Below are 18485 nucleotides of genomic sequence, written 5' to 3' on the forward strand. Positions count from 1 at the left end.
GTCTAGCTAGTGGTCTATTTTATTGACTTTTTTTATATATATATAAAACCCGCTCCTGGATTCATTGTGCAGTGGTGCGATCTCGGCTCACTGAAAGCTCTGCCTCCCGGGTTCATGCCATTCTCCTGCCTCAGCCTCCCGAGTAGCTGGGACTACAGGCGCCCACCACCACACCTGGCTAATTTTTTTGTATTTTTAGTAGAGATGGGGTTTCACTGTGTTAGCCAGGATGGTCTCAATCTCCTGACCTCATGATCCGCCCACCTTGGCCTCCCGAAGTGCTGGGATTACAGGTGCGAGCCACCGTACCCGGATTCACTGAATTTTTGAAGGGATTTTCATGTCTCTATCTCCTTCAGTTTTGCTCTCATCTTGGTTATTTCTTGTCTTCTGCTAGCTCTGGGGTTTGTTGGCTCTTGATTCTCTAGCCTTTTTGTTGTGATGTTAGGGTGTCGATTTGAAATCTTTCTAGCTTTTTGATGTGGGCATTCAGTGTTATACATTTTCCTCTTAACACTGCTTTAGCTGCATTTCAGATTCTGGTATATTGTCCCTTTGTTCTCATTAGTTTCAAAGAACTTCTTGATTTCTGCCTTAATTTCATTATTTACCCAGGAGTCTTTCAGGAGCAGGTTGTTCAGTTTCCATGTAGTTGTGTGGTTTTGAGTGGGTTTCAATTCACTCAACTTTTAATCTTGAGTGCTCTGTGGTCTGAGAGACTGTTATGATTTCAGTTGTTTTGCATTTGCTGAGGAGTGCTTTACTTCCAATCATGTGATCAATTTTAGAGTAAGTGCCATGTACTGCTGAGAAAAATGTATTTTCTGTTGTTTTTGTGTGGAGAGTTCTGTAGATACCTATCAGGTCCATTCGGTCCAGAACTGAGTTCAAGTCCTGAATATCTTCGCTAATTTTCTGTCTCAATGATCTGTCTTATACTGACAGCAGGGGATTAAAGTCTCCCACTGTTATTTTGTGGGGGTCTGAGTCTCTGTGTGGGTCTTTTAGAACTTGTTTTATGAATCTGGGTGCTCCTGTATTGGGTTCATATATATTTAGGATAGCTAGCTCTTCTTGTTGAATTGAACCATTTACTATTATGTAATGCCCTTCTTTGCCATTGTTGACCTTTGTTGGTTTAAAGTCATTTTGTCAGAAACTAGGATTCCCACCCCTGCTTTTTACTGCTCTCCATTTTGCTTGGTATAATTTCCTCCATCCCTTTATTTCAAGCCTGTGTGTCTTTGCACATGATATGTTTCTCTTGAATACAGCATACTGATGCATCTTCTCTTTTTATCTAGCTTGCCATTGTGTCTTTTAATTGGGGCATTTACCCCATTTACGTTTAAGGGTAATATTGTTATGTGTGAATTTGATCCTGTTATCATGATGCTGGTTGATTAATTTTGCAGACTTGTTATTGTAGTTGCTTCATAGTGTCATTGGTACTTCAGTGTGTTTCTGTAGTGGCTGATAATGGTTTTTCCTTTCCATGTTTAGTGATTCCTTCAGGAGCTCTTTCAAGGCAGGCCTGGTGGTGACAAAATCCCTCAGGATTTGCTTGTCTGAAAAGGATTTTATTTTCCTTCGCTTATGTAGCTTAATTTGACTGGATATAAAATTCTGGGTTGGAAAATTTTTTTCTTTAAGAATATTGACTATTGGCCCCGAATGTCTTCTGGCCTGTAGGTTTTCTGCTGAGATCTGCTGTTAGTCTGATGAGCTTCCCTTTGTAGGTGGCCTGGTCTTTCTCTCTGGCTGCCTTTAACATTTTTTCCATCATTTTGACCTTGGAGAATTGATGACTATGTGTCTTGGGGTTGATCTTCTCATGGAGTATCTTATTGGGGTTCTCTAGATTTTCTGAGTTTGAATGTTGGCCTGTCTTGCTAAGTTGGGGAAGTTCTCCTGGATGTTATTCTGAAGTATGTTTTCCAACTTGGTTCTATTCTCTCTGTCTCTTTCAGGTACTCCAATCAGTCATAGGTTTGGTATTTTTACATAGTCCCATAGTTCTTGGAGGTTTTGTTCATTCCTTTTCTTGCTTTTTTCTCTAATCTTATCTGTCTGCCTTATTTCAGCAAGATAGTCTTCAAGCTCTGATATTCTTTCTTCCCCTTGATCAGTTTGGCTATTGATGCTTGTGTGTTGCTTGAAGTTCTAGTGCTGTGTTTCTCAGCTTCATTAGGTCATTTATGTTTCTCTCTAAACTGGTTATTCTAGTTAACAGCTCCTGTAACCTTTTATCATGGTTCTTAGCTTCTTTGTATTGGGTTATAACATAATCCTTTAGCTCAATGAAGTTTGTTATTACCCACATTCTGAAGCCTACTGCTGTCAGTTCATCCATCTCAGCTTCAGCCCAGTTCTGTGCACTTGCTGGAGAGGTGTTTCAATCATTTGGAGGAGAAGAGGCATTCTGCCTTTTGGAATTTTCAGCACTTTACGTTGGTTTTTCCTCATCTTCATGGATTTATCTACCTTTGCTCTTTGAGGCTGTTGACCTTTGTATGGAGTTTTTGTGTGGTCTTTTTTTGTTGTTGTTGCCTTCTGTTTATTTGTTTTTCTTCCAGCAATCAGGTCCCTCTTCTGCAGGTCTGCTGCAGTTTGCTGGGGGTCCACTCCAGACGTTGTTCACCTGGGTATCAGCAGTGGAGCCTGCAGAACAGCAAAGATTGCTGCCTGCTCCTTCCTCTGGAAACTTTGTCCCAGAGGGATACCGACCTGATGCCAGCCAGAACTCTCCCATATGAGGTGTCTGGCTACCCCTGTTGGGAGGTCTCACCCAGTCAGAAGGCATGGGATCAGGGGGAAGCCGTCTGGCTTCCGCTTAGTGGAGCTGGCGTGCTGTGTTTGGGGAATCCCCCTTGTCCACATCACCTGGACTCTTCAGAGCCAGCAGGCAGGAAAGATTAAGTCTGCTGAACCTGAGACCATGGCCACCCCTCTCTGAAGGTGCTCTTTCCCAGGGAGATGAGAGTTCTGTCTGTAAGCCCCTGGCTAGAGTTGCAGGAATTCCTGCAGGTAGGCCTTGCCCAATGAGGAGGGATGGATCCAGGTGCCACCTAAAGAAGCAGTCTGGCCAAGATCTTCCACAGCCGCTGTGCTTTGCTGTGGGGGAATATCACCCAGTCCAAACCGCCCAGCTTCTCTAGCACTGGCAGTGGAAAACTGCCAACTAGAGCCACAGTAATGGTGGTCGCCCCTCCCCGCAGGGAACTCGGTCATCTTCCGCAGACTCCAGGCTGCTGTGCTGTCCAGCAGGGATTCCAAGCCACTGGGTCTTAGCTTGTGGGATTCTGTGGTTGTGGGACCTACTGAGCAAGGCTACTTGGCTCCCTGACTTCAGCCCCCTTTCCATGGGAGTGGACAGCTCTTCTGCCACCCTGGAGTTCTGGGAGCCACCAGAGTATGTAAAAACTCCTGCAGCTCAGTGCCTGCCCCAACCGCTGCTGACTGGTGCAGTTGCCGTAGGTCTGCTCAGTTTTGTGTTTGGGACCCAAGGCCCTGGTGGTGTAAGCACACAAAGGAATCTTCTGATCTGCAGATTGCAAAAATCCGTGGGAAAAGTGTAGAACCCTGAGCAGGTAGCACAGTCCCTCACCACCTCCCTTGGCTGAGGGAGGGAGGTCCCTTTGCACCATGCAGCTCCCAAGTGAACTGTCACCCCACCCTGCATTTCTTTGTTCTCCATGGATGATGCCATCCACCTAGTCAGTCCCAATGACCCAGAGAAAATCTGTGTACCTCAGCTGGAAATGCAGAAATCACTTGCCTTTTGCGTTCGTCTCAGTGGGAGCTGCCGACCAGAGCTGTTTATACTCAGCCATCTTGGGCCCTTCTCCAGTTCATAATTTTATGTCTTCTATTGTACATCTTCACTTATTTTGTCTCTATGTTTTGTTATTGAAAGAGTGTTGCTGAAATCTTTGACTATAAGTATGCATATCCCTATTTACAATTGTGGATATGCCTATCTCACTGAAGTTCTATCACAGTATTTTTGTTATAATCATTTTTTATTAATATACTGCAGGGTTCACCTTGACAATTTTTCATTGTTGTTTATGATTGAAGTTGCCCTATAATTTTATTTTTATTCTTTAGTTTTCTCATTATGGTTTTGTTATGTTGAACTCATTAAATCAGTTTGGATAGCTTTTGTTCTTTTTCTAGTCTCAGGAACTGTTTGTATAAGATAGAGATTGTCTGTACCTTAAAGACACCTTAAAACTTATCTCTGAAACATTTATACCCAATGCCTTTTAGGGTGGCACATATATCATATACTCTTTACAGATTAAAATAAGCTTTTCATACTCATTATCTGCACCGCAGCTTATTCACACAGTTTGTTGTACCAGGAAAAGCTACCTTTCTTACTTTGTCCCTTCCCTCCAGTTATCCTTCCCCCGCTATAATGTCTGTCTGTCAAAAGCCTGTCCATCCTTCAAATATTTTCTAGAAGGCCATCCACCCCCTACATGGTGACATTCCTGATCCCTCTCACCAACTCCGTGAACTTTCACCTTTTTTTGAGCCCACTTCCTAATCTAATGTGTTTATACCTTCACTCCAGTGGTTAACTTGTACTGTTTGATTGGACAGCCATTCAGATAATCTTCATATTCTGCCATTAACATTCCTGATCCTTCCTTCTCTGTGTATCTTTGTTTATCCTTGGCCCAGGTATTCAATGCTGGTTCAGGTTAGTGGAAACACCTTGCTTCAAAATCAAGTAAATACTTCCTTTGAGATGGGACTGTGCACTAGACAGTTTGTCTTAGAAAGAGATGGTAAGCTTAGAACATACTGTTTTTAATGTGTTTATGACCTTAGTAGCATATATTTTTAATTTTTAAGTCATTTACTAATGGAATTAGATAATGTAGTATTGCACTGTTGTTTTGATATTAGTAAAGAGGTTAAACATATTTTCAGATGTTTATTAGCTAGTTGTATTTTCTTTCTTGTGAGTGGAGTATTTTTAGGTTTTCCCCATTTGCCTTTAGAGGTCCTTGGTTTAGAGGTTTTCAGAGGTTCAAGAAATCCTTATAAATTTCTGTGCACACACAAACCTATGAACAGTCCAGCAATTTTGAAAGAAAAGTAATTTGGAGGTTGGGCAGGAATCTAAATTTTTTTTTATCAACCTATGGTTATTAAAACAGTAGAACTGACTCAGGAAAAGATAAATGGGACACAGAGAGCCCATATATAGGCATTTATACTGAGACGACAGTTCAGATTCATGGAAAAAAGTGAAATATCCAGTCTGCTGTGGGTCCTCAAGACCATCCACATGTTCAATGATTTGCTAGCAGGACACACAGGACTTGGGGTATAGTTGTACTCACAGCTGTGATTTATTACAGTGAAAGGATACAAAACCAAACCAGCAAAGGGGGAAAAAGCACGGAGCAAAATCTAGAAGAAAATAGGCTCAAGCTTCCAAGAGTCCTCTTGCTGTGTGTGGTCACACAGGATATGCTTAATTCCTCCAACAATTAATTGTGACAACATGTGTGAAATGTTTTGTCTACCAAAGACAGCATTAGAGACTCAATGCCCAAGATTTTTATTGGGGGCTTTTCATGTATCTGCCGTTTGCCTAGCACAGACCAAAATTCCGGAATCCAAGAAGGAAAGAAAGTATTTTGCATGAACCACATTGTTTGCACAAAAAGTTTATGTACAGTGAGCCATTCTTATCAGCTCTAGGAATGGTGGGAATTCTCCCTTAGTCCAAGTTCCCAGACTCCAGGGCTGTCCTGGCAAGCAGGAGTTTCTAAGGAGACCAATCTCAGGCCTGCTATGTTAACTTTTTTTTTTTTTTTTTTGCATATTTAGTGAACGGTGTTGGAATAATTAGCTAGTTATTTGGGAAAACAAGTTAAATTCCAATACACATGAACAAATCCCAGCAAGATTAGATGTCTTAATGAGTGTTTTAAATTGAGTGGAAGGAGAAATAAATACTCATTTACCGAGAATGAATTTTGGCTGGTAAATGAAAAACGGAAGAGGAAAATAGAAATGGATTTTTTTTCTACATAATACCAGTATCATTTATTCAATAATATGCCCCTACTCCAACAATTTCTCATGTCTTTTTTGAAATTGATGATGTCATTTTCACATGTGTTTCTGAGGTAACTGTTCTCTGGTGTTAGAAACATACCAGTTCACTTACTGCAGTTTATAATAAGCATTGTGTCTTATCTGAGATGTTATATCCATAACTCACATACATGGTGGGCTCTCTAGTTAATTTCATCTCCAATTAATTTTATTTTCATATTCCATCAATCAGATTGATTAGTGGTGAGGGACACTAATATTCTTCTATAACTCCCTTGAAACTTTCTTGGAGTTTCAAAATGGAAAAGGCTGTTGATCAGGCCAAAGGATGTGTCTCTGTGTTGCCAGGTCTACTGGATGTCCTCAAGAAGCCATCCATAATAACACTTAGTACCTTGATGGCATTAAAAGAAGTACACAATATCTGGCCCTAGACCATACCAGCTCAGAAGCTCAATAACCTCATAACAGAAAAATAGATTCATCTGTGTGGGAAAAGCTCATGTTTAGCAAGTTCACAAGATTTACAGGATTCAAAATATCAGTTTATTAAATTATAAAGAGAAATAATAACAGCATAGGAACTAGAAGATTAGCATTTAGTGGATTCACTCACTTTATACAGACCTAGAGAAAAATAAAATTAAAATCATAAGACCAAGTAATTAATTTTGATTGAGAAGTAAATAAATTTTTTAATTTAATTTTAAGGTCCAGGATACATGTACAGAATGTGAAGGTTTTTTATATAGGTAAATGTGTGCCATGGTGGTTTGCTGCACCTATCAACTCATCACCCAGGTATTAAGCCTGGCATGCAATAGCTCTTCTCCCTAATGCTCTTGCCTCCCCCGCCCTCCCCCTCCCTCCCCCGACAGGCCCCAGTGTATGTTGTTCCCTTCCCTCTGTCCATGTGTTCTCATTGTTCAGCTCCCACTTATAAGTAAGAACATGCAGTGTTGGGTTTTCTGTTCCTGCATTAGTTTGCTGAAGATAATGACTTCCAGCTCCATCCATGTCCCTGAAAGGACATGATCTCATTCCTTTTTATGGCTGCATAGTATTCTATGGTATGTATGGTACCACATTTTCTTTATCCAATCTATCATTGATGGGCATTTGGGTTGATTCCACGTCTTTGCTATTGTGAATAGTGCTGCAATGAACATACATGTGCATGTATCTTTATAATAGAATGATTTATATTCCTTTGGGTATATACCCAGTAATGGGATTGCTGAGTCAAATGGTATTTCTGGTTCTAGGTCTTTGAGGAATTGCCACACTGTCTTTCACAATGGTTGAACTAATTTGCATTCCCACCAACAGTGTAAAAGTGTTCCTATTTCTCCACAGCCTCATCAGCATCTGTTGTTTCTTGACTCTTTAATAATTGCCATTCTGATTGGTGTGAGATGGTATCTTAATATGGTTTTGATTTGCATTTCTGTAATGATCAGTGATGTGGAGCTTTTTTTCATGGTTGTTGGCTGCATAAATGTCTTCTTTTGAGAAGTGTGTGTTCATGTCCTTTGCCCACTTTTTAATGGGGTTGTTTGGGGTTTTTTGCTAAATTTGTTTAAGTTCCTTGTAGATTCTGGATATTAGACTTTTGTCAGATGAACAGATTTCAAAAATTTTCTCCTATCCTGTACGTTGTCTGTTCACTCTGATTATAGTTTCTTTTGCTGTGCAGAAGCTCTTTAGTTTAATTAGATCCCATTTGTCAATTTTTGCTTTTGTTGCAATTGCTTTTGACATTTTTGTTGTGAAATCTTTGCCCATCCCTACATTTTGAGTGGTATTGCCCAGATTTTCTTCCAGGTTTTTATGGTTTGGGGTTTTACATTTAAGTGTTTAATCCATCTTGAGTTAATTTTCGTATATGATGTAAGGAAGGGGTCCAATTTCAGTTTTCTGCATATGACTAGACAGTTTTTACAGTACCATTTATTAAATAAGCAATCCTTTCCCTGTTGCTTGTTTTTGTCAGATTTGTCGAAAATCAGATGGTTGTAGATGTGCAGTCTGATTTCTGAGATCTCTATTCTGTTCCATTGGTCTATGAGTCTGTTTGTACCAGTACCATGCTGTTTTGGTTACTGTAGCCTTATAGTATAGTTTGAAGTAGTGTGATGCCTCCAACTTTTTTCTTTTTGCTTAGGATTGTCTTGGCTATACTGGCTCTTTTTGGTTCCATATGAATGCTAATGTAGTTTTTTCTAATTCTGTGAAGAATATCAATGGTAGTTTAATAGGAATAGCATTGAATCTATAAATTGCTTTGGGCAGTGTGGCCATTTTCACAATATTAATTCTTCCTATCCATGAGCATGGAATGTTTTTCTATTTATTTGTGTCCTCTCTGACTTTTTTGAGCAGTGGTTTGTAGTTCTCCTTGAAGAGGTCCTTCATTTCCCTTGTTAGCTGTATTCATAGGTATTTTATCCTCTTTGTAGCCATTGTGAATGGGAGTTTATTCATGATTTGGCTTTCTGCTTGTCTGTTGTTGGTATATAGTAATGCTTGTGATTTTTGCACATTGATTTTTTATCCCGACTTTGCTGAAGTTGCTTATCAGCTTAAGAAGATTTTGGGCTGAGGTGATGAGGTTTTCTAGATATAGGATCATGTCTTCTGCAAAAAGAGACAATTTGACTTCCTCTCTTCCTATTTGAATACGCTTTATTTCTTTCTCTTGAACCAATTACCCTGGCCAGAACTTCTAATACTATGTTAAATAGAAGGGAAGAGGCTGGAAACGGTGGCTCACGCCTGTAATCCCAGCACTTTGGGGGACCGAGGCGGGCGGATCATGAGGTCAGGAGATCGAGACCATCCTGGCTTACATGGTGAAACCCCATCTCTACTAAAATACAAAAAATTAGCCAGGCGTGGTGGCGGGTGCCTGTAGTCCCAGCTATTCGGGATGCTGAGGCAGGAAAATGGCGTGAACCCGGGAGGTGGAGGTTGCAGTGAGCTGAGATCACACCACTGCACTCCAGCCTGGGTGACAGAGCGAGACTCTGTCTCAAAAAAAAAAAAAAAAAAAATAGAAGGGGAGAGAGACTGTATTCTTGTCTTGTGCTGGTTTTCAAGGGAAATGCTCCCAGCTTTTGCCCATTCAGTGTGATATTGGCTATGAGTTTGTCATAAATGGCTCTTATTTCATTTCTTTTTCTTTCTTTCTTTTTCTTTTTTTTTGAGATGGAGTCTTGCTCTGTCACCCAGGCTAGAGTGCAGTGGCACAATCTCGGCTCACTGCAACCTCTGCCTCCTGGGTTCAAGTGATTCTCGTGCCTCAGCCTCCCGAGTAGCTGGGACTACAGGTACATGCCACCATGCCAGGCCAATTTTTGTATTTTTAGTAGGGATGGAATTTCGCCATGTTGGCCAGGCTGGTTTCGAACTTCTGACCTCAGGTGATCTGCCCACCTCGGCCTCCCAACGTGCTGGGATTACAGTCGTGAGCAAACACGCCTGGCCATAAATGACTCTTATTATTTTGAAGTATGTTCCTTCAATACCTAGTTTGTTGAGAGTTTTTAACTCGAAGGGATGTTGAATTTTATTGGAGGCCTTTTCTGCATCTATTGAGATAATCTTGTGGTTTTTGTCATTGGTTCTGTTTATGTGATAAAATATGTTAATTTGATTTCATATGCTGAACCAGACTTGAATCCCAGGGATGAAGCCAACTTGATCGTGGTGGATAAGCTTTTTGATGTGCTACTAGATTCCGTTTGCCAGTATTTTACTGAGGATTTTTGCATTGATGTTCATAAGGGATATTGGCTTGAAGTTTTTTTGTTTTTGTTCTATCTCTGCCAGGTTTTGGGTATCAGGATGATGCTGGCCTCATAAAGTGGGTTAGGGAGGAGTCCCTTTTCAGTTGTTTGGAATAGTTTCAGAAGTGGTCCCAGCTCCTCTTTGTACCTCTGGGTGAATTCAGTTGTAAATTTGTCTGGTCCTGGGCTTTTTTTGGTTAGTAGGCTATTTATTCCCGCCTCAATTTCAGAACTTGTTATTGGTCTATTCAGGGATTCAACTTCTTCCTGGTTCAGTCTTGAGGGTCTATGTGTCCGGGAATTTATCCGTTTCTTCTAGATTTTCTGGTTTATTCGCATAGCGGTGTTTATAGTATTCTCTGGTAGTTTTTTGTATTTCTGTGGGGTCATTGGTGATATCCTCTATCATTTTTTATTGTGTCTATTTGATTATTCTGTCTTCTTTATTAGTCTAGCTAGTGGCTTATTTATTTATTTATTTATTTATTATTTCAGAAAACCAGCTTCTGGATTCATGGACTTTTTGAAGGGTTTTTCGTGTCTGTGTCTCCTTCAGTTCAACTCTGATCTTGGTTATTTCTTGTCTTCTGCCAGCTCTGGGGTTTGTTTGCTCTTGGTTCTCTAGTTCTTTTAGTTGGGTTGTTAGGGTGTTAATTTGAGATCTTTGTAGCTTTTTGATGTGCGCATTTAGTGCTATAAATTTCCCTTTTAACACTGCTTTTGCTGCGTCCCAGAGATTCTGGTACTTTGTATTTTTGTTCTCATTAGTTTCAAAGAACTTCTTGATTTCTGCCTTAATTTCATTATTTACCCAGGAGTCATTCAGGAGTGGGTTGTTCAGTTTCCATGTAGTCGTGTGGTTTTGAGTGAGTTTCTTAATCTCGAGTTCTAATTTGATTGTACTGTGGTCTGAGAGACTGTTATGATTTCAGTTCTTTTGCATTTGCTGGGGAGTGTTTTATTTCCAATTATGTGATCGATTTTAGAGTAAGTGCTACATGGCACCAAGAAAAATGTATATTCTGTTGTTTTTGGATGGAGTGCTCTGTAGATATGTGTCAGGTCCACTTGGTCCAGAGCTGAATTCAAGTCCTGAATATCCTTGTTAGTTTTCTGTCTTGACGATCTGTCTAATATTGACAGTGGGGTGTTAAAGTCTTCCACTACTATTGTGTGGGGATCTAAGTCTCTTTGTAGATCTCTAAAAACTTCTTTTTATGAATCTGGGTGCTCCTGTATTTGGTGCATATATATTTAGGATAGTTAGCTCTCCTTGTTGAATTGAACTTTTACCGTTGTGTAATGCCCTTCTTTGTCTTTTTTGATCTTTGTTGGTTTAAAGTCTGTTTTGTCAGAAGCTAGGATTGCAACCCTACTTTCTTTCTGCTTTCATGAGCCTATGTGTGTCTTTGCACGTGAGATGGGTCTTTTGAATACAGTACACTGTTGGGTCTTGACTCTTTATCCACCTTGCCATTCTGTGTCTTTTAATTAAAAATACGGAATGCTTCATGAATTCGCATGTCATCTTTCACAGAGGCCATGCTAATCTTCTCTATATCATTCCAATTTTAGTATATGTGATGCCAAAGTGAGCACAATCTTTTTTCATATTAATTTAAATATGTAAAATTTAGTTATAAAGTTGGAGCATATGATCAATCCTGAATGATCCTACTCAAAGTGCTAATCTGAAGTTTAAAAAAAAAGGAATTTATGCCAGAATTTATTTAAATTGACAACAAATTACACATTATTTTCATAGCAGGTTTTTTTTTATGAAAGTAGCAGTGAGCACATTGACATTATGATGCAAGCTTCTTATGTCTTTGTGGAATGGTAGCAAGCAGTTTGCCACAGGTGGCTGAACTGGTTTATTAGTTCTAGTAAGTTTCTTGTGGATCTTGGGATTTTCTATGTATAGCATCATGTCATTAATGGTGAGAGAGAGTTTCACTTTTTCCTTTCCAATTTATATGCCCTTTATTCTTTTGTCTTGCCTAATTATCTGGCTAGACTTCCAGTACCATGTTGAATTGATGCGGTAAAAGTGGACATCCTTGTCTTGTTTTTGATTATAGGAGAAAGTCTTTCATCCTTAAGTATGATGCTAGCTATAAGTTTTTTGTAAATGCCTTTTATCATGTGAAGGAAGTTCTCTTTTATTCCTGGTTTGGTGAGTGTTTTTATCATGGTAGGGAATTGGAATTTGTCAAAGGCCTTTTCTGTATCAATTTGTAAGAACGTGATGTTTTTCCTTCATTCTCTTAATGTGGTGTATTATGTTGATTTTCATATATTGAACTAAATATGTATTCCTGGAATAAATTCCACTTGGTCATGGAGTATAATATTTTAATATGCTGTTAAATTCAGTTTGATAGTTGTTGATATTTTTGAGAATTTTTACATCTATATTCGTAAGTGATATTGATCTATAGTTTTCTTGTGATATTTTTGTCTGGCTGTGATATCAGTTTAAGGGTGTCTTCATAGAATGAGTTAGGAAATGTTGCATCCTCTTCTAATTTTTGGAATACTTCAAGATGTATTTGTGTTAATTTTTTTTTTTTTTTTGAGACAATCTCGCTCTGTCGCCCAGGCTGGAGCACAGTGGTACAATCTCAGCTCATTGCAACCTCCACCTCCCGGGTTCAAGCTATTCTCCTGCCTCAGCCTCCCAAGTAGCTGGGATTACAGGCATGCACCACCACACCTGGCTAATTTTTGTATCTTTAGTAGAGATGGGGTTTCGCCATGTTGGTCGGGCTGGTCTAGAACTCCTGACCTCAGGTGATCCTGCTCACCTCAGCCTCCCAAAGTGTTGGAATTACAGGCGTGAGCCACTGCGCCCAGCTTTATGTTAATTACTTTTAAATGTTTGGTACAATTCACCACTGAAGCCATTTGATCCTGGACTTTTCTTTGCTAGGTTTTTGGTTACTGATTGATTCTCTTTACCTATATCTCATCAGATTTTGTACTTCTTGAGTCATTTGGGCAGTTTTTGTGTTTCTAGGAAGTTGTCCATTTTATCTAGGTTATCTAATTTGTGTTAGACAATTGTCCATAGTATGTTTTATACTACTTCATATTTCTGTAAGGTCGCTAGTAATGTCCCCACATTTTATTTCATTTTAAAACTATTTAATTGATATATGATTGATACATAAAAAAGCTCTATACATTTAATGTTAATGATAAGGGCATAAATATATCTATCACTTTCCAAAGAGTCCTCCCATCCCCTTTATTATCATTGTGTGTGTATGTGTGTGTGTGTGTGTGTGTGTGTGTGTGTGTGTTAAGAACACTTAACATATCTATTGTCTTAGCAAAGTTTAGGTATATAATACATTATTGTTACCTATCGATATTATGCTGTATATTAGTGCATTTGATAGGAAAAAAAAAAACACAAGATGTTCTTCCTTCTCTCAAATGCTCCACTCAACCCAACACAGAACACTTTTTGTGGCCAAAATGTGTGGCTTTTTTCCCTAAACACCAAACTTTTCTGCAACAGACACCAACAGGGTGTCTTATAATTCAATTTGATTATGACACTCTCTACCTGGAATTAGAGTCAAATCCTACAGGTTAAGGGCTCAGTCCCACAAGATGGCCCCCCACTTCTAATGCCAGTTGAAAGTTCCAGATTGTTTTACACATGCTTCTGACCTACCAGCTAATAATCAGGGTTTTTCAAGACCCCTTCCTCAGGTACAATTAATTTGTTAGCATGACTCACAGAATTTAAGAAAACACTTACATTTACTGGTTTATTATATTAATAAAGGATATGACAAAGGGTATAGTTGAACATTGAGATGAAGACATACATAGAGTGTGGACTGGAAGGTTCCTGAGTGAAGGAGCTTCTGTCCCCATGTAGTTGGGGTGTGCCACCTTCCAGTAGTCTCTCCTGATCCATTGCATTTATGTGCTATCAGCTGTAATGTCTTTTCCTTCATTTCTGATTTTTCGAGTCTACTCTCTTTTTTTCTAGCCTAGCTAAAGGTTTGTCAATTTGGTTTATCTTTTTGAGAAACCAACTCTTTAGTTATTTGGTCATTTTGATTGTTTTTCTAGTCTCTATTTCATTTATTTCTGCTCTTATATTGATTATTTTCTTTTTTTCTAATCACTTTAGGCTTGATATTTTCTTCTTTTTCTCTGTGAGTTATAAAGTTAGATTGTTTATTTCAACTCTTTTGTTTTTCTTAATGTTGGCATTTATTGCTATAGACTTCTCTGTTATAATGGCTTTTGATGTATACTATAAGTTTGGTATATGATATTTTCAGTTTTGTTTCTCTCAAGATAATTTTCATTTCCTTTTTTATTTAATCTTTGATTTATTGGTTTTTCAGGGGAATGCTGTTTAACTTCCATCTTTTGTGACTTTCCCAAGATTCCTCCTGTTGCTGATTTCTAGTTTTATATTGCTGATATAAATATTATTGATTCTAGCTGATAACAACTTAAATTTAATCACAGACAATAACTACACTTTTACTTCTCCACTGCCACATTTTAAGTTATTGATGTCACAATTTACATCATTCTGTATTGTGTGTTCATTAAAAAATTATTATGACTAGAGTTATTTTTAATGCTTTTGTCTTTTAACTTTATACTAGAGTTGAAAGTGATTCATATGACATCATTACATTATTAGACTATTCTGAATTCAACTATATACTTATTTTTACTGGTGAGTTTTATACTTTCATATGTTTTAATGTTGCTAATTATCATCCTTTTGTTTCTAAACTTGAAGAACTCCCTTTAGCATTTGGTAAGGAAGGCCTATTGGTGATAAACTCCCTCAGCTTTTGTTTGTCTGGGAACATTTTTATTTATTTATTTATTTATTTTCGTTTCTGAAGGACAACTTGCTGGACAAAGCATTCTTAGTTGGTAGTGTTTTTTTTTTTCTTTCAGCCCTTTGAATGTATTATCCCACTCTCTCCTGGTCTGCAAGGTTTCTTCTAAGAAATCCCTTGTAATATTATGGGGATTCCCTTTATGTGGTGAGTTGCTTTTCTCTTGCTGCTTACAAAATTCTACTTGTCATTGACTTTTCACAATTTGATCATAATGTGTCTTGGTGAATACCTTTTTATGTTCAATCTGTTTTGAGTTCTTTGGGCTTCATGGATCTGGATATTAATTTCTCTCTCCAGATTTGGGAAGTTTCCTGTCATCATGTATTTAAATATGCTTTCTCTCTCTTTCTCTGTTTCTGCTCCTTGGCCCTTCATAATGCATCTATTGGTTCACTTGGTGGTCTTCCGTAGTCCTGTAAGCTTTCTTCACCGTTTTCCATTCTTTTTTCTTTTTATTCTGTGTACTGGATAATTTTAAATGTTCTGTCTTTAAGTTTACTGACTTTTTTCCTGCATGATTAGGCATGTTGTTGAGCTATCTGTTGAATTGTTCAGTTCAGTTATTGTGCAGCTCCAGAATTTGTTTGGTTCTTTTTTATAGTTTCTCTTTGTTAAATTTCTCATTCTGTTCATATGTTTTTAAAATTTCATTTTGTTGTTTATCTGTGTTATCTTGTAGCTCACTGAGCTTTTCTAAGACAATTATTATGAATTCTTATCAAGAAGTTCATTGATTTTCATTTCTTTGGCATCAGCCATTGGAGCTTTATTTTGTTCCTTTGGTGTCTTATGTGTCCTTGATTCTTCATTTCCCTTGAAGCCTTGTGTCTCTGTCTTCACATTTGAAGAAACATAACCTCCTCGAGGTAAAGATCTTCACAAGTGAGTCTGACTCAAGATTCTGGGAGATCTCTCAGATATTTTTTGTGGATATATCTGCTCCAATCTTCTTGTTCCCTGTGAGGGTGAAGTCTTGGGATTGTGTACCTTCTCTTGATTTCACAATGCCATGCCAGCTGCTGAAAGCCTCCTAATTATTTTCTCTATGGCAGTGCAATCTTGAAGTGTCAAGATTGAGCATTTTCTCCAAATCTAGCAGAGTTGCAGTGGCTGGTCATATCTGTGTGCTGTCTATTGAGGCTCATGGACACTATCTGTGGGTGAATGCAGGGTCTCAGCTCTTGGGGAAGGAGCATGTGGACTAAGAAGGATGTGTGTCAGCTAGTTGGGAGGTCCACAGGTGAAACATCCTATGAGGTTCATGAGTGGAACTTTTGGTGGAATACACAAGCCAGTTCACAGGATCCATCAGTTTCTGAGGAGGTATCTTTTGGCCCTGAGCTCTGCCACCCTGGGCAGGTGGGCAGTGGGGGGTGACATGGGTATATGAAATTGTTCTACTTGCCCTCTTCAATACATCTATTCCTAGGTTTTTTTTTTTTTTTTTTTCTACAGCAGGGAGCTCAAACCTTTCAGCTGGATTCCTGGGCTCCCCTAAATGTTTTCTCATCTGTCTCAGTCCATTTTATGTTGCAACAAAGAAATGCTTGAGGCTGAGTTATTTATAAAGGAAAGAGGTTTATTTGGCTCACGGTTCTGCAGGCTGTACAAACAGCACAGCACCAGCATTTACTTCTGGTGATGGCCTCAGGCTGCTTCTACTCATGGCAGATGGTGAAGGGGAGCCAAGGTGTATAAAGATCACGTGGTGAGAGAGGAAGTAAGAGAGAAAGGGAGATGCCAGGCTCTTTTTGACAACCATCTCTCCTGGGATCTAGTAGAACAGAAACTCGCTCACCCTCTCCCTGAGGGAAGGTATTAATCTTTTCATGAAAGATCTACTCCCATAACCAAAACACTGCCCATTATGTTTCACCTCCAAGATTAGGCATCAGATTTCAGCATGAGCTTTTTAGGAACAAACATCCAAACTATAAAGTTGTTTGTTAAGATCAATGTTTCTATGGAGATACGGGGGCTGGATCCTCCTATTCTGCAATTGTGCATTGTGCTCATGTGTTCTGTACTTCCTAATTTCCATAAATTGAGTCTCTCTCTTTTTTTTTTTTTTTTTTTTTTTGACAGCCTTGCTAGAGATTTGACAATTTTCTTATCTTTTGGAGGAAGCAACTTCTGGTTTCATTCAAACTCTCTATTTCTTTTCTATTCTCTATTGATTTTATCTCTGCTCCCATATTTACCCTACAGATCTGCAAAATACCAGAACTCATTATTTCTATCCAGCTGTAATTCCGTATCCAGAATTTTTATGTAGTGCTCTTTTACAACTTCTATCTCTATTGATATCCTCACTTTGTTGAGATAGTAGTTCTCCAGGCTTCCTTTAGTTCTTTGTTCATTGTTTCCCTTAGCTCTTTGAGCATATTTAAGACAGTTTATTTAAAGCATAAAGTCTGCGTTTAATGTGGCAAATGTCTAGGCTTACTCAGGGTCTATAGCTATTAATTTTTTTTCTTTCTGTGAATGAATCATACTTTCTTACTTTTTGTGCCTCTTTTTTGTTGAAAACTGGACATTTATATTATTATAATGTGGTAACTTTATAAATCAGGTTATCTCTCCTCCTTGGGGTTTTTTGTTGCTATTTGTTGTAGGTTGTGATTTTTTGTTTGTTTAGTGATTTTTCTGATCTATTTTAAAAGACTATATTGTTTGTCATTTTTGGTCCCTGAAATCTCTGTTCTGTTATCTCAGTGGTCACTTGGTGATTAAACATGTTTTTAAAAATATCTAAAGTTAAAAAAAATGCTTTCAGTTATCTTACAATCTTTGTAGATTGGCTCTGTGTTGGTGAACTCTTTTGGTGCTTAGCTTGGCCATTTACATCTCTGCATAGACCTTCACTTCCTCCTTGCTAGAGCCTAAAGTAAAGGTCAGGTAGAAGTGAAATCTTCAGGTTTTCTCCAGTGTTTTCTGAGCATGTATCTCTCACATAGCTTTCTGTTTCCCTTTTATATACAGGGGCTTTTAAAAGCCCTTACTCCCCACATGTCTCCTTCAGTAGCATTTTCCCCCAGGATTTTTGGTCTGTCTATGGCTTGCTCTTTCTATTATTTCTTGTCCTAGGAGGCTGCAGCCTGCATGTTTGCCTTTAAATGCTTTCAACAAAAGTTAAAAGGCTAGCAAAACAAACAAACAAACAAAACCAACCAAAAAAAACCCACAACTCTGAGCTAACCCCTCTGGGAGCTTTCAGACAGATCAAAACACAAACCCACATTTCTGTGAGAACAGCGTCCAAATTGCCTCTCTGGCTCCTAGCAAGCCACACCAGGAAAACAAGCAGCTGCCCCTATGGCAGCCTACCAGCTAGGTAGTGTAGGACGGTAGAAAATAAGTTAAAATGCCATAATGCTCTCTCACTGAAATTTGGTACCTTTTAAAAATTAAGTGTTCCCTTTATTGTTGTAATTCTTAAATTATAATTTGCCTTCCAAAATATTTTATTCTGACCATTTTTTTCTTTAATGGATGAATGCAGTTTTGGAGTTTCCTCCTCTACCGTTTTCAATGATGTCACTTACTTGAGAAATTTTAAACACAAGCCTACCAACACAGAGATGAAATTCTATTTCACATTAATTGACTGGTCAAATGAATATTACATAGATAATTTTGAGGTCCCAAACAAGTAGTGAGCCATGGTACATTATTGAAACAAGCAAATCCCTGGAATTACCTACCTTAACCTTAGGACATA

At 38.6% G+C, this 18485-nt stretch overlaps 1 protein-coding gene and 1 non-coding gene across 2 annotated transcripts in view; one reads left to right on the forward strand and one right to left on the reverse strand.

Moving 5' to 3' along the window:
• GPRASP2 (G protein-coupled receptor associated sorting protein 2) overlaps window positions 1-18485 on the forward strand; it is a 121982-nt gene that overhangs the window by 71510 nt on the left and 31987 nt on the right. The window lies entirely within an intron of this gene.
• On the reverse strand, window positions 11366-11471 carry LOC129476519 (U6 spliceosomal RNA). The gene has a single exon (XR_008654960.1). It is a non-coding gene; the product is annotated as a U6 spliceosomal RNA (small nuclear RNA).

This window comes from Symphalangus syndactylus, chromosome X (assembly GCF_028878055.3).
Source record: "Symphalangus syndactylus isolate Jambi chromosome X, NHGRI_mSymSyn1-v2.1_pri, whole genome shotgun sequence".
Lineage (NCBI taxonomy): Eukaryota > Metazoa > Chordata > Mammalia > Primates > Hylobatidae > Symphalangus > Symphalangus syndactylus.